This window comes from Silurus aristotelis (genome assembly GCF_946808225.1).
Source record: "Silurus aristotelis genome assembly, chromosome: 24".
NCBI lineage: Eukaryota > Metazoa > Chordata > Actinopteri > Siluriformes > Siluridae > Silurus > Silurus aristotelis.
This window is the reverse complement of record NC_139597.1, coordinates 2273323-2290620: the sequence shown is the minus strand read 5'-3', so window position 1 is coordinate 2290620 and position 17298 is coordinate 2273323. Positions and strand designations below refer to the sequence as shown.

The window sequence follows — 17298 nt, the reverse complement described above, 5'->3', positions numbered from 1 at the left end:
CTTTTAGCAAGAAATCATTCATCATGTTAGAATAAACTCTGATAATGACTAACACACACACACACACACACACACACACACACACACACACACACACACACACACACACACACACACACTGGTCAATATATACATTCGTGAGTCGTCGCTATGGTGACTGGTAGTAATGGAGGGGGAAAACAATGAAGCGGAGATAATTGAGACGACTGCACAAGAGTACACTGGGAAAAGGTGCTTTCGCTTCAAAATAATGTTAATACTTAGCAAGTAGAGGTGTGTGTGTGTGTGTGTGTGTGTGTGTGTGTGTGTGTGTGTGTGTGTGTGTGTGTGTGTGTGTGTGTGTGTGTGTGTGTGTGTGTGTGTGTGTGTCTCTCCTGGGCTTCCTAATGCATTATGATGTTTTTGTTCATGCTGTATAGACTCTCACTCGCACTCTGCCTTTTTTTTGGTAGTCATTTGCAGAACCATTGTGACTTTTCACATCACTGTCTAATCACTACATACTATACAATTTTATTTGTATAGCGCTTTAACAATGGGCATTGTCCCAAAGCAAAGTGGCAAGGAAAAAACTCCCTGAGATAACATGAGGTAGAAACCTTGAGGAAAAACCAGACTCCAGACCAAAGGGAACCTCATCCTCATCTGGAAGGCTCCAAATATCCATTTATTACAGGTCTAATATTTCCAAAGTGTAAAGTTTATTTATATGTCCTCAACTGCAGAACTGTTCATGCTGTTTATAAGGTATTGTAGACTTATACTGTAGTAGACTTCATATTAAATTACAATCCAAATACATTCTGAAAGCTCTTGAGTTGCTCAGTTACTTCCTGGATCTATATGATCTCTTTATTGAATATTCATGGATCTAAATGACCTCTGTATTGGATATTAATGGATCTATATGATCTCTGTATTGAATATTTATAGATCTATATCATCTCTCTATTGAATATTCATTGATCTATATGATCTCTGTATTGGATATTAATGGATCTATATGATCTCTGTATTGAATATTTATAGATCTATATCATCTCTCTATTGAATATTCATTGATCTATATGATCTCTGTATTGGATATTAATGGATGTATATGATCTCTCTTTTGGATATTCATGGATATATATGATCTCTCTATTGAATATTCATGGATCTATATGATCTCTCTATTAGATATTAATGGATCTATATGATCTCTCTATTTATTATTATTGGATTTATATGATATCTGTATTGGATATTAATGAATCTGTATGATATTTGTATTGGATATTCATTGATCTATATCATCTGGTAATTGGATCTTCATGGATCTATATAATCTCTGTATTGGATGTTCATGGATCTATATAATTTGTTTATTGGATATTCCTGGATCTATATGATCTCTGTATTGGATATTTAATCATCTATATGATCTTTGTATTGGATTCTCATGGATCTATAACCATCTATTAATTGGATATTCCTGGACTATATGATCTCTATATTGCATATGAGCTTTTACAGAGTGAAATAGTGCTGTAGGATCATGGATCATCATCACCATCATCAAGTTCGGAACTTTGAATGGCAGAACTGGTCCGAGTGACTGACGGGACTGATGACAGACGCCGTCTATAGGACAGTGTCAAGCTGAATGACTTTGAAAAGCTCCCTCTCAGGCTGCATGCCCTCTTTCTTCTTTATAGTAACTAACACATACACACACACACACACACACACACACACACACGAGCCCAACCTCCAATAGTTTCCAGCAATGAACTCTGGCCTGGGTGCCAGGATTCCACAGCTCAAGCAGGATGTTTGCAGGGGACACAGTGTGAATGTGTGTGTGTGTGTGTGTGTGTGTGTGTGTGTGTGTGTGTGTGTGTGTGTGTGTGTGTGTGTAGTTTGACCTCGTTGGGACATTTTTTGATCTCCTAAGAATTTTTATTTGAAATTATCCCAAGGATTGTTTAACAAAAATGTGTGTGTGTATATGTGTGTGTGTGTGTGTGTGTTTATGTTCACAAAGCTTGCCTAATTATGTGTGACACATCTATAAACACATATACGCATGTACAGCAGCCTGATTTCTCAGCATTGCCACTTCTGCATTAAATGAAAGTGAAATTTTGATCAGCAGCGTGCGTAAGCATGTGCGTGCATGTTTGCATTTGTGTGTGTGTGTGTGTGTGTGTGTGTGTGTGTGTGTGTGTGTGTGTGTGTGTGTGTGTGTGTGTGTGTGTGAGTATGCGCCTCGCCACAAAATCCAAATAAACACACCGGGCTCCTGCACTCAATCATGTTTGTCCTGCTGTTTGTTTTTCCCTTTGTCCTTCCTGCGATGTCCTTTAGCGCAGGTCAGAGACGACGAAAAAGGAGGGAGGAAAAAGAACGAAAAAACAAGACGACCAAATCAGGACATGGGGACCAAATTATAAACACAAACAAAACCCAAAACAAATTTCATCACAAAAGGACAAAAAAGGTCTAATAGGAACGTCTTCAGCTCCCAAACACTGCAATGTAGGATGACCTATAAACACCAGTCAGCGTTATAGAAGGTGTATGGCCTAGATGTGTGTGTGTGTGTGTGTGTGTGTGTGTGTGTGTGTGTGTGTGTGTGTGTGTGTGTGTGTGTGTGTATGTGTGTGTAGTCTTGCCAGGTCATTTGCTCATAAATCATCAGTCAGCATTGCTCCAGTACCGTCCAAACAGCAGCATCGGCGCCACCGTGAGCCCTCGCATTAATAAAGCGCCTCTCTATCAGTAAAATGGACAGAGAGAGAGTGAAACAGAGAGCGACAGACAGACAGACAGACAGACAGTGACGGAAAAAAGGGCATTTATAGGTAGACCCGGAGCCATCAGAGTCACCCAGACTTAGAAGAGCTTTGAAGGATCTCACACGCACTCGCATTCCTGCACCCACACACAATCACTAATGCACACAGCCAAATCCCTGGTAGCAAGAGCTGATTTAGAACAAACATCCAGAAGTGACAGCCGAAAACACACACACACACACACACACACACACACACACACACATTTGACTCGACCGACCTGCTCTGCTTGAGGGTCTTTTCCTACTAAACATTTAAAAAAAACAGAATAGAAACCAAGAATCTGGTTCCACCTCGGCATGATAACACAGGAATTCTATTCACAACAAACTCTTACTTACTCTTCACTTTTCACGATAAAACAACACGTATACTGAAGGAACCAAGAGATTTTCTGATCTGATCTGGAAAATAGATTATGGTGAGAAAAAAAAGTAAAAAAACAAAAAAAAATGTAATCTAATTATAATACACTATAATGACAAAAGTATTATGTGGTTCCACACTTTTCTTCCCAACTGTTCCAACAAATAAATGTGTTCTTGGATTCTTGTTAGCATTAAATTGGAAGATCTGCTTTCCATGGGTTTGAGTGGAAGATCTCCTGCTATAAAGCTCTGACCTCAAACGTACTGAACGTGATGAACTAAAACGCTGACACCACAGGCCTCCTCACCTCACCTCAGACCTCCAGCGATGTTAGGAATCTGGAAGGTGGTAGATCAGTAGGTAGGGCATTTGCCTTTTGATCGAAAGGTTACAAGTTTAAATCCCAGCACCACCACTGCTGAGTGCTTGAGAAAGGCCCCTGACCCTCAACTGCTCGCTTGTAAGTCGCTCTGGAAAAACTGGTCAGAGTTCACATCCAGCCATTATACAGCGCTGTTAGAGCACAGTTTGTGTAGCAGTACAGATTTACTGTCCTCTCATTACTATCTAAATAACTGGTAACAAAAGTAAGTACACCCTCAGTCAACATGTCAAATCTGTGTCCATAGTGTAAATATTGTGTGTGAGCATCATTGTTATGTAGCGCTGCCTTAATCCTCCTGAACATGGAATTCACCAGAGCTGCACAGGTTGTTGCTGGGATCCTCTTCCACTCCTCCATAATGACATCACAGAGCTGCTGGATTTTAAACACATGGAGCTTCTCCACCTTCCGCTTGAGGATCCCACAGGTGCTCAATAGGATTCAGGTCTGGAGACATGCTTGGCCACTCCTTCACCTTCACTTTCCTCAACAAGGCAGTTGTCATCATGGTGGTGTGTTTGGGGTCGTTATTATGTTGGAAAACAGCAGTTTAGACCAGTTTCTTAAAGGAGGGCATCATGTTCTGCTTCAGAATGTTACAGAACATGTTGGAATCCATGTTTTCCTAAATGAACTGCAGCTCCCGAGTACCAGCAGCACTCATGCAGCCCCAGACCAATATACTACCACCACCATGCTCGACTTAAGGTAAGACACAATTTTCTTGGTTCTCCTCACCTGGGTGTCACCACACACGCTGCCAAACCACAGGACATGGTTCCAGTAATTCATGCCATTTGACCGGTCGTCTTCAGCAAACTGTTTGCGGTTTTCTTGTGAGCAGCTTCAGAACAGGCTCCTTCTGGGATGACGGCCTGCACACAGACTTGTTGCAGTGTGTGTGTACGGTCTGATCACTGTCAAGCGGACCTTCTGCTGCTACCTCTAAAGCAATGCTGCAGCACTCATGCGTCTGTTTTATGAAGCAGCTTCTGCACCTGACGCACAACAAGAGGACTCGACTTCTTTGATGGACCCTTGTGAGGTCTGTTCTGAGTGGAACCCATCTCAGAAAACCTCTGTATGACCCTAAAGACTACTGTAACTCAGTTTCAGTGTGTTTCTGATCTTTTTAAAACAATTCTAATTCTCAAATCCTCAGAGAGTCTTTACCATGAGGTGCATGTTGAACATCCAGTTGAACATCCAGTGGTCAGTATGAGAGAATTGGACTCAAAGTAGCAAATTTTAACTGCTCGAATACAAGATACACACATTTGTCTGGTCCTGTCAAGCAGACAAAATCATAAACATGATGAATAGGACGTGTGGCTTTGCCTGGTTATGGTCACTGAGGGTGGACTCACTTTTGTTGGCAGTTATTTAAACAATAATGGCTGTGTGTTGAGTGATTTTCAGAGAACACTAAATCAGTACTGATATACAAACTGCACACTGATACTCCAAAATATATCCAAGTTTCATTTCTACAGAATAGTGACTTTTACTAAAATGGTTTTGTGAGATACTGCACATGTGGAATGTGATGTTCAAAAAGATACACATGCCCAATCACATACCACATAGTGCATTAAGAACATACTAGAAACCTATGCTCTTGAAGAAATCTAATGAAGGTATGTAGGATGTGGGAAATGAAATGAAAAACTGAAACAAACTGGAGAAATGTTGGTTTTATGGTTCTTGAACCCACATTTAATTATCTTCATTCATTTTTAGTATCCACTTTATCCTGGTCAGGGTTGTGCTAGATCCAGAGCCTGTCCTATTCTCTCAGGAATAATGAATAGATGAGAAAAAGCCTAGAAAAATTTTGCTAGGATAGTCATGAGAATGTTGTTGATAGGATTGTTAAAGAGCAACTGAGCTACCAGCACACAGGCGATGAATCTTACAGTATATGCAATAGAAAGGCATCATGAAAGCTGAACCGAGACACAACAGGTTTATTTCATTACTGTAACCAGAACGTAAAGTATACATACAGCGTTTCTTTTTTTAACCATGTAAAACTGAGAAGTTTTTGGGTCAGCTATGAAGAATGTTCTAGAAACACAACACATAGCCCCCTGTTATTACTCGTCCAAGTATACCAGCTTTGGTACTATATCTATGGAGAGTAAAGAGATAAACGGTGCGTTCTGCATTGGCTTTAAAAACAGCCTTCTCAGTTTACCAGCATCCTTGCCAGCATCTCATCACCATGTCTAGCCTCACAACCTTGTGTTGCAGATTAGCTCTGATGGCAAACAACCTCCACTCCTCCCAAAATTCCCAATTTACAACCAACTGCCAATTGGCAGAATCTCTGTGGTTGAGCTGAGAGCATATATTATTTTCACAACATGAGGGGATATCTAATGGCATATTTAAAGATCCGGGTACTGATTTCCAAATGCTGTGTTCGGTTCAACCGCTAAGCATTTTTTCCTTAAAGTTAGGAATGCGAAAAAACCTCATCAAATGGCGAAACTAACCCATGGTGCTTAGATGTACGGTGCAGCGGAGGACTGCTGGCTTTCATTCGTATGATTATCTCAGCTTAAAGTAAACACTCTTTTCAAACAAACGACCTTCGTTTAACAGAAAGTCTCAATCTATGACCAAGAACTACTTTTACTTTAATAGATGTGAAAAACAGATTTCAGAGCAGTTTTTTTTTTCCATTGTCCATCTTTAAAGAGTAAAAAGTGACAGCTGTAGGAAGAAATACTAATTGAAATTGTAAACAGAAATAAGGCCTATCCAATATACGGGGAGTTTTTGCCTGTAGAGGATCCATTTCACTAAATACCAGTAACATCTGCACGCTTTTTTAATAAAAAAAATGAATCCAGAGATTGAAATATAAACAGACGAGACTCTCTCAATATGTTGTGAGATGTTACTCTTTCAGGATGGATTTGAATTGTAATTCATTTTAACAGTCTGCTACAATGGCTTAGAAAAACAGTTTATATGAACAGCATTTAAGCGCTCATTACTGTACTCCTCAACAATGATGGAACTTTAATGAATGGACATTCGGTGCCACCCAGATGAGGATGAGGTTCCCTTTTGAGTCTGGTTCCTTTTAAGATTCCTGCCTCATGAAGTCTCAGAGAGATCCCAGTATATCTTTAGTATCATTATTATTTGTAGTAGTATAAATATACAGTCACTATGAAAAGTTTTACACTAAAGTCCCCACCAATAAGGAGTTGATAACCTCAACCTCAAAGATGGAACTACCCAAGTGAGGACGGGTTCCCTTTTAAATCCGGTTCCTTACAATGTTTTTTCCTTTTTCCTTGCCAAAAATCACCACTGACTCGGTCATTTGGGGCAAATTTATGATTTAAAAATTGTATATTTGTGATTAGTTTATTTCTGTAAAGCTGCTTTGGGACAATAGTAATTGTAAAAGCTATATACATATCAAATAAAATTTAATTGATTTATTATTTAGTTGTATCAGAGTGGGTGATTTACAGGAACTTTTCTGGAACACATCTGGACACTATGAATATTAAGGCATGCCTCCTGGTTTGGTCAGTGCTCCTTTCAAGAAACGGGTTGCCTTCGAGAAATATCTAACAGATTACCCTGATGACATATTTACAGATGTCAGTGTCTGTGCCCACATCCAGCATCGTACTTAAACAAACAAACTGATTTTCCTAATAGTCAGGTGATGAACTCCAGGCTCCGGCACATGACCAAACACTCACAAGCAAACTATCCATGTTCATGTTCACTCTGATTACTAATCACACACACACACACACACACACACATGTTCCTCATCAGGATCATAACATCATGAACTACATAAACTTTGGACTGGTGAATACACTTTGCACTCTGCTGTAAAGTCTAGTTGCAGCTTCATAGCTTACGATGTAAATGAACCTAAAACCCATAGGCTTCCAAGTTTAGTGCTCTATTTAGTCTAGTCTGACTTTACTAACACCCCTGTGTCTGAATGAACACAAATTTCCACATGCACACTCCAAGACAGACAGACAGACAGACAGACAGAGATAGATAGATAGATAGATAGATCGATAGATCGATAGATCGATAGATCGATAGATAGATAGATAGATAGATAGATAGATAGATAGATAGATAGATAATGTACCCAGACAGACAGACAGACAGACAGACAGACAGACAGACAGACAGACAGACAGACAGACAGACAGACAGACAGACAGACAGATAGATAGATAGATAGATAGATAGATAGATAGATAGATAGATAGATAATGTACCCAGACAGACAGACAGACAGACAGACAGACAGACAGACAGACAGACAGATAGACAGATAGATAGATAGATAGATAGATAGATAGATAGATAGATAGATAGATAGATAGATAGATAGAGCCACAGTCTTTCTCCAGCAGACGGAGGACGGCGCCGAGGACACACACTCGCACAGACACAGACACACGCCTCAGACGATGGGCCTGAGTGCTGAGAGACGGACTGTAAACATCCAACACGCACACGGCAACACGCATCCACGGAGACACGGCTGTCAACCATGAGTGTGTGTGATGAGTGACGGTTCGTGGTGCTGAGGTTTAATGTGTGAAAAAGGCTTGTGAGTGCATGTGTGTGTGCATGTATGTGTGTGTGTGTGTGTGTGTGTGTGTGTGTGTGTGTGTGTGTGTGTGTGTTTAGACTGTTTAGGTGTATATGTGACATGCTGATCAGTTACATTAGACATGTTTCCCACAAACACACATCTTTGCAGCTTTACACACACACACACACACACACACACACACACACACACACACAAAGCGTTACTTCTTAGTTAAATATATCCCTGAGAGATGCACACACAGTTGCGTAGTTATGAACTTCCCAAAAAGCAAACACCCAATACATCTATTTCTGTATATTTCTCTGTTTTTCCTCACACCACTCTTTTATTTTCACTGTATTTCTCCACTCTATCCCTCCATTACTTTTCCAGAGTGGAACTGGGTTTGTCCATTCTGAAAATATCTCAGCAGTCAGACCTATAAGTATTGGCACCTCACAAACGGAGGTCTTTTTTCTTTTTTTAGTTTTAAAATGATCACCACTTCATCCACTTTTTCGGTGAAGCTGATCATAGGATGAGACAGCAAAACTAAATATTCCTGCAACTTCTTCCTCGCAATTCCTGACTTTTTATGTCAGTCATCTGACTTGGGCAGATCGACACCCATGTGTCTTGAAGGGTCTTCTGTTCTGATGTTTTTCTTCACAACGTTTGACCAACAAAACTAAAATTGAACATGAATGTGTCAACAAGCATTGATCAGTAAACTGAATATTGAACCTGAATAAAATGGAATTGAATTGAATACCACCTCATATCTAAACAGGATGTAGTTAAAAATTCAGCAGCAGGTCCTGAACTTCAGTAGCAAAGTTGTAATAGTTTTATCTTAGTTTTGGAAGAAAGTGATATGAAGGGTGGCAATAATTCTGCCGTTTATTGTAAAATAAATAAAAATTTAAAATAAATAAGACAGACAGTTTTTTTGTATTTGCTAATTTACATAAATTTAAAAAGAGAGAGAGAAAGAGAGAATAGAAAGAGAAAAAGAGAGAGAGAGAGAGAGAGAGAGAGAGAGAGAGAGAGAGAGAGAGAGAGAGAGAGAGAGAGAGAGAGAGAAGGATAAAAGAAAGAGAGCAAATGAGAGTGAGAGGAAAAAAAGATTTTTTTTTACTTTTTACAATCCTTTGTTTGACCCAACTCACATTTTATACCAGATGGTATCAGGTTCACCCATTAGATAAGTAAATAAATAAATAAATAAATAGATAGATAGATAGATAGATAGATAGATAGATAGATAGATAGATAGATAGATAGATAGATAGATAGATAGATAGATAGATAGAATGTTAAATAGACAAATGAAATTAGACAATGACAGTTAAATGTTGGGGGGGGGGGTATTTGTTAAGTTCAGGTCTGGTGTAAAGTGCAATTTTTCCTCTTCCACAAAACACAGAGCTTCTCCACAACACCACACAATCTCAAACATCTTTAGCTCCACCACACTCTTATACACATTCAAATCAACCACAATCCTTGATTTTATGAACCGGGAGAAGATTCTGAAGGCATCACAGTCAGCATTTTGGGACACTTTCTAAAGAGGTATATGGCCATTGAAACCTGCCCTTAAATAAAATTATTTAGCTGCCACATATTTCTGTTCACAGAGACGATACAGTTCTGTCAAGTCCCAGTCCTCCCACCAAGTCCACTAGCTACTGTTCTCCAAACCAGGTTCCTTGGCCCTGTTAGGAGTCTCTGGATGAACTGGAGGCAAAATGCTGCAGCTCTGCTGGCGAGATGAACCAACCCTTGCTCCCCTTCCTCCTTGGGCAGATGGAGGACACTCTGCGGAATCCAGTGCAGACCATACCAGAAGAAATCCACGAGCAGGGCATAGATGTTTGCTAGCAGGTTTGACGGCTTGTGCCAGAGAGACGGCGTTGTCAGGTTGTTTATTACCAGCGTTTGCCCCCTGTAGGACATCTTTGGAACCAGCTGCTTTCACCTGCATAGTCTTCCCAGTTTAATTAAAAAAATCATGACTCCCCAGGTAGACACCCAAGAATTTAAAACTGCCTTTTTTCCACACCAGGCCTCCTGGGAGTGTCGGCTCCCCACCTTCCCACTCCCCAACTAAAACTGCTTTACTCTTTCCCCAGTTTACTTTTGCTGCTTATAAAAACTCAAAGTCTTTTAAAACATCAATTTAAACATTCACCTCAGACTGAAATCCCACCGTTTCAGCCAGGTAATCTGCATACGCTGACAGGTAAGGTGAAGCATTAACGTGTGGAATATTAAAACCAGAAAGACGATTTCTTTGGTTGATTAAAAAAGGTTCACTAGCTAGAGTGTACAGCATTCCTGAGAGTGAACAGCCTTGTCTTATACTTCTGTACACTCGAAAAGGGGCACATAAACCACCATTAACCTTCAGTACACTCTCAATTTCACTGTACAACACCTTGATCATGGCTCTTTCTTTGGGTTTAACCAACACCTTTCCAACACCTTCCACATATTCATGTTCAACCCGGTCAAAAGTCTTTTCCTGGTCTAGGAGTATCAGACCAGTCTTTAAGCCCAATAGCCTAGAGACGTCCAAAATGTCACAAATTAAGTATACGTTGTCATATATTGATCTGCCAGGCACACAGTGCGTCTGGTCATGGTGAATGATCTGCTCCATCACCTTTGGCAGTCTCAAGGCTAATGCTTTTGACAGCAGTTTGCTGTCAGTGCACAGTAGTGACACTGGGCGCCGGGTCAGGTCTCCCTTTTTTGGCTGCAGGGTCAGGACGGCTTTTCTGCAGCTCAATAGGAGCTGACGACCTTTCACACTGTCCTGTAGGACCTCCAGCACATCCTGCCCTATTACTGCCCAGAATGTCTTGAAGAAGTTGACAGGGAGACTATCTATACCTGGCGCCCACCTGTTCTCCATTGCTTGGAGAGCCTCCTGAAGCTCAGCCAGTGTTAGCTTCCTGTCCCTGACTTAAGGAAGCTCTCCTTCACCACCTGTGCCCTTGACCTATCACTGCCATACAGCTCCAAATAGAAGCTAACTGTCTGCTTGTGAATTTCATTGGGCTTTGACACGAGATCCCCTGATTCTGTTCGCACAGCATGCAATAATCGTTTCTGTCCATTCTTTTGTTCTAAACTGAAGAAGAACTTAGAAGTGACCAACGCCCCCTAAATATGCCCTCGATTTCCAGTGGCCTCTAAATGCTCGAGATCCATCATTTCTATCTCTAAAGCTTTTAAAGCTTTTCTGGCAACACATCCCACCACTGCTGTTGTGAGTTAAAAGCTGCTTGCTCGAGTTTTAAACAATTCCATAAAAAAATGAAGACTCTTCAAAATTAGCATCTTCTAGTAAAATGTGCAGTATTAAAATGCCAGTAGGTGCTCTTAGGTTTTCTTTTTACTGATAGTACAATGTACCATGCAGTGGTCTCTAGATGCCTACCGGAAAAAAAAACACTAGAAAAAAAGTCACTTGATGCTTAAAACCATAAAAAGTCAGCAGCGTTACTGATGTCGCTGTGGGTTTCCTGTAGCATAACCACATCAATGCGCTGCTGCTTAATGAGCTCATAGAGCTTTACTCTTTTCCGTGTTCCCTTGCTCCGTTTTTATTAAAACTCGCAAATTGGATCCCGTTTATTAAAATAAAAGTAAAACAAACAAATACTAAAATAGTAAAACACACCACACACTCTATCAGTCTTCATCTAAGTTTTCCCTACTGACCTTCATTTTCAGTTTATTTCAGTCTAAACATTTCTTGGTCTGTAAAAGCTCCTCCTCTTCTAAAATGTTTTATTTCGTGAATAAACTGTTTACGGTTCGGACAAAACTCTTCGGCTGATACGTTCTTTTGCTACTTGTTGGTTTTTAAAGACTCTTTTCTATCTACAGCACTATTAAACACGTTTAAAGGTTTGTCCTGAGAGTCTAAATTGAAAACTGAATCTCACATTGCGTCTTCACTGTCTGATTTAGGTTTCTTCACCTTCATATATTTCTTTGCCTGCTTTTTCCTTGTCCCTCACCTCGGGTCTTTCTTTTAGTTGGTACTTTGGGCAGGGGCTCGTGGCCGGTGTCTCCTAGCTGCCTGCCTTTGCCAGTGCAGGCAGCTTCAGAACTGCTCCATTGTCCACTGTGACTGTTTTAGGTTCTGTTTTAGCCAAGCAGGGCTTCTCCCGGTCCGGTTCAGCCAAGCAGGGCTTCTCCCGGTCCGGTTCAGCCAAGCAGGGCTTCTCCCGGGGTGACTATCTTTCAGGACAGGACACACACTCCCACACCGTGCCCCAACCGCTGACACACTTCTCTACACAGCACCCGCACAGCACCCGAACACCGCGTCCCTAACGCTAACACACACTTCTCTACACACCACCTGCACACCATGTCCCAACCACTAACACACAATCCTCTACACATCACCCGCACACCATGTCTTAACCACTAACACACAATCCTCTACACATCAACCGCACACCATGTCTCAACCACTAACACACACTCCTCTACACACCAACCGCACACCACCTGCACACCATGTCTCAACCCCTAACACACACTTCTCTACACACCACCCGCACACCACCCAAACACTGTGTCCCTGAAGCTAACACACACTTCTCTACACACCAACCGCACACCACCTGTACACCATGTCCCAACCACTTACACACACTCCTCTACACACCACCCGCACACCATGTCCTAACCACTAACACACACACACTCCTCTACACACAAACCGCACACCACCCACACACCATGTCCCAACCACTAACACACTCCTCTACACACCACCCGCACACCGTGTAACAACCCCTAACACACACTCCTCTACACACCACCCGCACACCATGTCCCAACCACTAACACATACTCCTCTACACACCACCCGCAAATTGTTTCCCCAACGCTAACACACACTCCTCTACACACCACCCGAACACCATGTCCCAACCACTAACACACACTCCTCTATACTTTATGCTGCTCACTCACACACACGCATACACACACGCATGCACACACACACACACGCATACACACACACATACTCTAATTTAATCTGAAATGTTTTATGAAAAGAATTGCGGAAAAATTGGCAACATGCCAACCGCTTTCACATGCTCTACACACCATGCTCACCCTTCCCCCGCACATGCGCAGAAGAGAGAGAGAGAGAGAGAGAGAGAGAGAGAGAGAGAGAGAGAGAGAGAGAGAGAGAGAGAGAGAGAGAGACTTGGACTTTTAAGTGCCCCGTTATTTCAAAACAGCCATGCGTGGTTTATTAACACAAAAAAGACAATCAAATAAAATATATAGGCAAAGTAAAAGCAATTTTTTTGTAATCTTTTATATGAGTGAATTTAAGTAGATAGAATTAATCAAAAACATTATCATTTTACTATCAGAGGTCATAAAAGAGAGAGAGAGAGAGAGAGAGAGAGAGAGAGAGAGAGAGAGAGAGAGAGAGAGAGAGAGAGAGAGAGGAGACATGGGGGGAAAAAGAGAAAGAATGAGATAAAAGGTTGAGAAATAGAAAGGGAGAGAGGGAGAGAGAAGAGAGAGAACAAGAGATAGAAGGAGAAATGGAGAGAGCAAATAGGGTTGACAAAGAGAGAGAGATAGAGATAGAGAGAGAGAAAGAAAAAAGAGATGAATTGAAAGGGAGGTCATCCACTTGCAACATTCCGCACATGACCGCGAGTGACATCACAGAAATTATTACAGCTCAGCCCACTCGTGCTTGTGTGTGTGTGTGTGTGTGTGTGTGTGTGTGTGTGTGTGTGTGTGTGTGTGTGTGTGTATGCGTGCTTGTGTGTGTGTGTGTGTGTGTGTGTGTGTGTGTGTGTGTGTGTGTGTGTGTGTGTGTGTGTGCATGCGTGCATGTGTGTGTGTGTGTGTGTGTGTGTGTGTGTGTGTGTGTGTGTGTTTCTGCTTGATTTGCTCGAGCTGTCTGGAATGCGAGTGTCTGACTGTAAATGTGTCTCATTTGTCATTTCTGACTGGCAGCAAAAGACAGAAAATGCCACCCAACACTCACCCACACACACACACACACACACACACACACACACACACACACACACACACACACAGGTCACAGTCCATGTGCAATAGCCAGCCTTCACCCACTGCACACACACACACACACACACACACTGCGCAGGCATGTGACCTCCAAAACCCAAGACAAGAACTGCATTACAGCAGACGAAACCCTTCGACAGTGACCTGAGTCATGACCTTCACTCTTCACTATTTTCTCTCGGATGCTGTGATGAAAGAAGAACAGAACTCCTGAATGAGTTCAGTCTCCACGAAATGCCAATAATGTCTCGCTCCGGCCGCGTTGAGATTTTGTATGGACGAGGAAATGTCTATAGATTCATATTTAGTTTACAAGCGAAAGACTATAACGTAACATTAACTAGCATTACCTATTAAACGCTAGCTAGATTCACACGTGAACATCCCGTTCCACATCGATCGATTCCCTTTGCGCATAAAATAACCTTCACTCTTCTGGGAAGATGTTTCTGTTGATGTTGTGGAGATTTTTGAGATCTCGTGGAGCCACGAGAGTGTTAGTAAAGTCAGGTACTGATGCAGGTGATTGAGAGTCAGAGCTCTATAGCAGGAGATCTTCCACCAAATCCAACCTATGTAAACCAGATCTTCATGGAGCTGGCTTTGTGCACAGGAGCATAGTCATGCTGGAAGAGGTTCAGGTCTCCTAGTTCAAGTGAAGAAAAAAAAACACATCCATAGACATTCTATACAACTGGATTTGATTGAAGAACCACAAATGGGTGGAAATGGTGGGTTTCCCAAACACTTTTGGCTGCACGGTGTATCATAATCTCTGAACTTTCGGAAAAGAAACTGAGTTGCTGATGAGGTGAGACATGCAACATGAAAACTTCACAGTATACCACATATAACTAACTATAAACGTATAATATATTGTAAGATAACATGGAAACATCATACGTTCCTACAAAGCACATCAAAAAGAACTTAGCCTCCTTCCTTCCAGTCGCGGTGGGAATTTTTAGACCACCACATTGGGGAGAAATTTAAGCAGGATCCAGACCCCGTGGAGCATTTTTGTGTTCCATGTCAAATCTCAACATCGACACTCTGAGACAAATTTGTTCGTGACTTGTTTGATGCTAGGAACGCTAGGACTCTTTGGTCCACAATCTCACCTGGACATCATTAAAAAACCTATAAAATCCTGTATATGTGCTTCTTTATGAAGACTGTGGACCTTTAAAGAAGTAGATGGTGACCCCTCAAACATCCCGAACCATCTAGAGACGTACCAGCGCCAATTGGATCCAAATTCATGTGGAGTTTAGACATTGGACTTCTTTGAGTGTTTAAAGACTCTGGCATGGAGAAGCTGGTGTTGGATCTGTGATGATCTCAGTTGTTGAGCTATTTTATGAGTTGCTCAGTAGCTCCTGGTTCCATAATCTCAAATGACTGTATAAGACTGTAGAAAGAACATCACTCATAATCACACAGTCCAGTGTTCATGTTAGTTCTCACTTTCCAGTGTTCTGTATTGTTGAAAGATTTATGATCACACTCTTGATGTCACCCAAATGAGGATGGGTTTCCCTTTTGAGTCTGGTTCCTCTCAAGGTTTCTTCCTCATAACATCTAAGGGAGTTTTTCTTTGCCACAGTCACCACGGCTGCTTATCAGGGATAAATACACACCCTTCACCTTCACTGTTAAATTCTGTAAAGCTGCTTTGAGACAATGTCTGTTGTGAAAAGCGCAATACAAATAAACTTGACTTCTTCTTCTTGTTCCCAATTAAAAACACTTTCAAATTGGACCTAATGTGTTTTGAGCTTTATAATGTGTTACAAATGTTGTTTAATGAAGCAGGAAGCATTTGCATGATCTGTCCATCACAAAGAATTCTTTATAGAAGACATTTCTGTTTCTTTTTTAACAGCTAAATACACTTATGGGGTAAAATACTAAGCTAAACCTGAGAATAAGATCAAGATTGAACTTGATATAGTTTGGACTCTCGCACATGTTGGGAAGGTATGGGTCGTGGTGGGCTATCATCTCTTGCCTTATGTGTCTTTTTGACCATTTAGGGGTCGGTTTATTCATTTGGGTATAAGTAAATGATTTTATTTAAATGTGAGGACGTTTTTAATATGCAAGGATAATCAACCTAAAGTATGCAAAGCACTCAACCGCCACCAGCTGGAGTTCCGAAGAAACCGATTCTGAAAAAAAGCCAACAACTTGGCAACACGACAAACTTCTGATCTCCAAGACCTTAGTTGCTTGAAAAGTAAGTATTTGTGTAAATAAACGTCTCATTACCATCAGAATAACACGTCCTATTGTCATTGTTCACATCAAGATCGTCAAAATGTTTAGTCACGTTCACAGTTTCAGTGGTTCCTCATGTAAACTACGGTTTTGGATCGTGAAAATGCCCGAGGTTGAATTTCTTCTTGACATCTATGAATTTTCGCAGCACAAACGTGCACATTACTGTGGGGTATCGATTTCTTGAGACCGAACAGGATTCACACTGACTGTACTGTTTTAGTGTTCGTTTTCTGGTTGTTCATCCATTTTCAGAAATGGTATTTATGCGTTTCGCTGTCACGAGCTTCACCTTTGACCTGTTTTAGAGAACGAGTCGATTATCGGTTGATCCGATGCCGTTCACTCGCCTTCATTAGTGACGTTCAAGATTCATCTGCACAATTCATCAATTCAACACATTTACAAAAGAAATTGAAGTTGAATCGAATCATTATAAATGAAATATGCATCAAATGAATACATTTGTGCTGCTGAAATTCATCTTCCATCCAATCTTGTTTTGTTAACAATGACAAAAGGACGTGTCATTCTGGTGGCAATGAGATGTTCATTTACACAAATACTGAATTAACGATTTTGAGAAAAGTTCAGGCTTTTGCAAGAAATCCTATCAAACTATTCGGGTAAATCGAGTATAATAAATTTTGACCAACATGAACAAATGATAATAAAGAAAACAGCAGACACTCATACACAATTTAATTACGTGAGTGTACAAAAGCGTT

General features: G+C 41.0%; 1 protein-coding gene across 2 annotated transcripts in view; it reads right to left on the bottom strand.

Annotated features, from left to right (window-relative positions):
• Positions 1-17298, bottom strand: part of scube1 (signal peptide, CUB domain, EGF-like 1) — a 92037-nt gene that overhangs the window by 47340 nt on the left and 27399 nt on the right. The window lies entirely within an intron of this gene.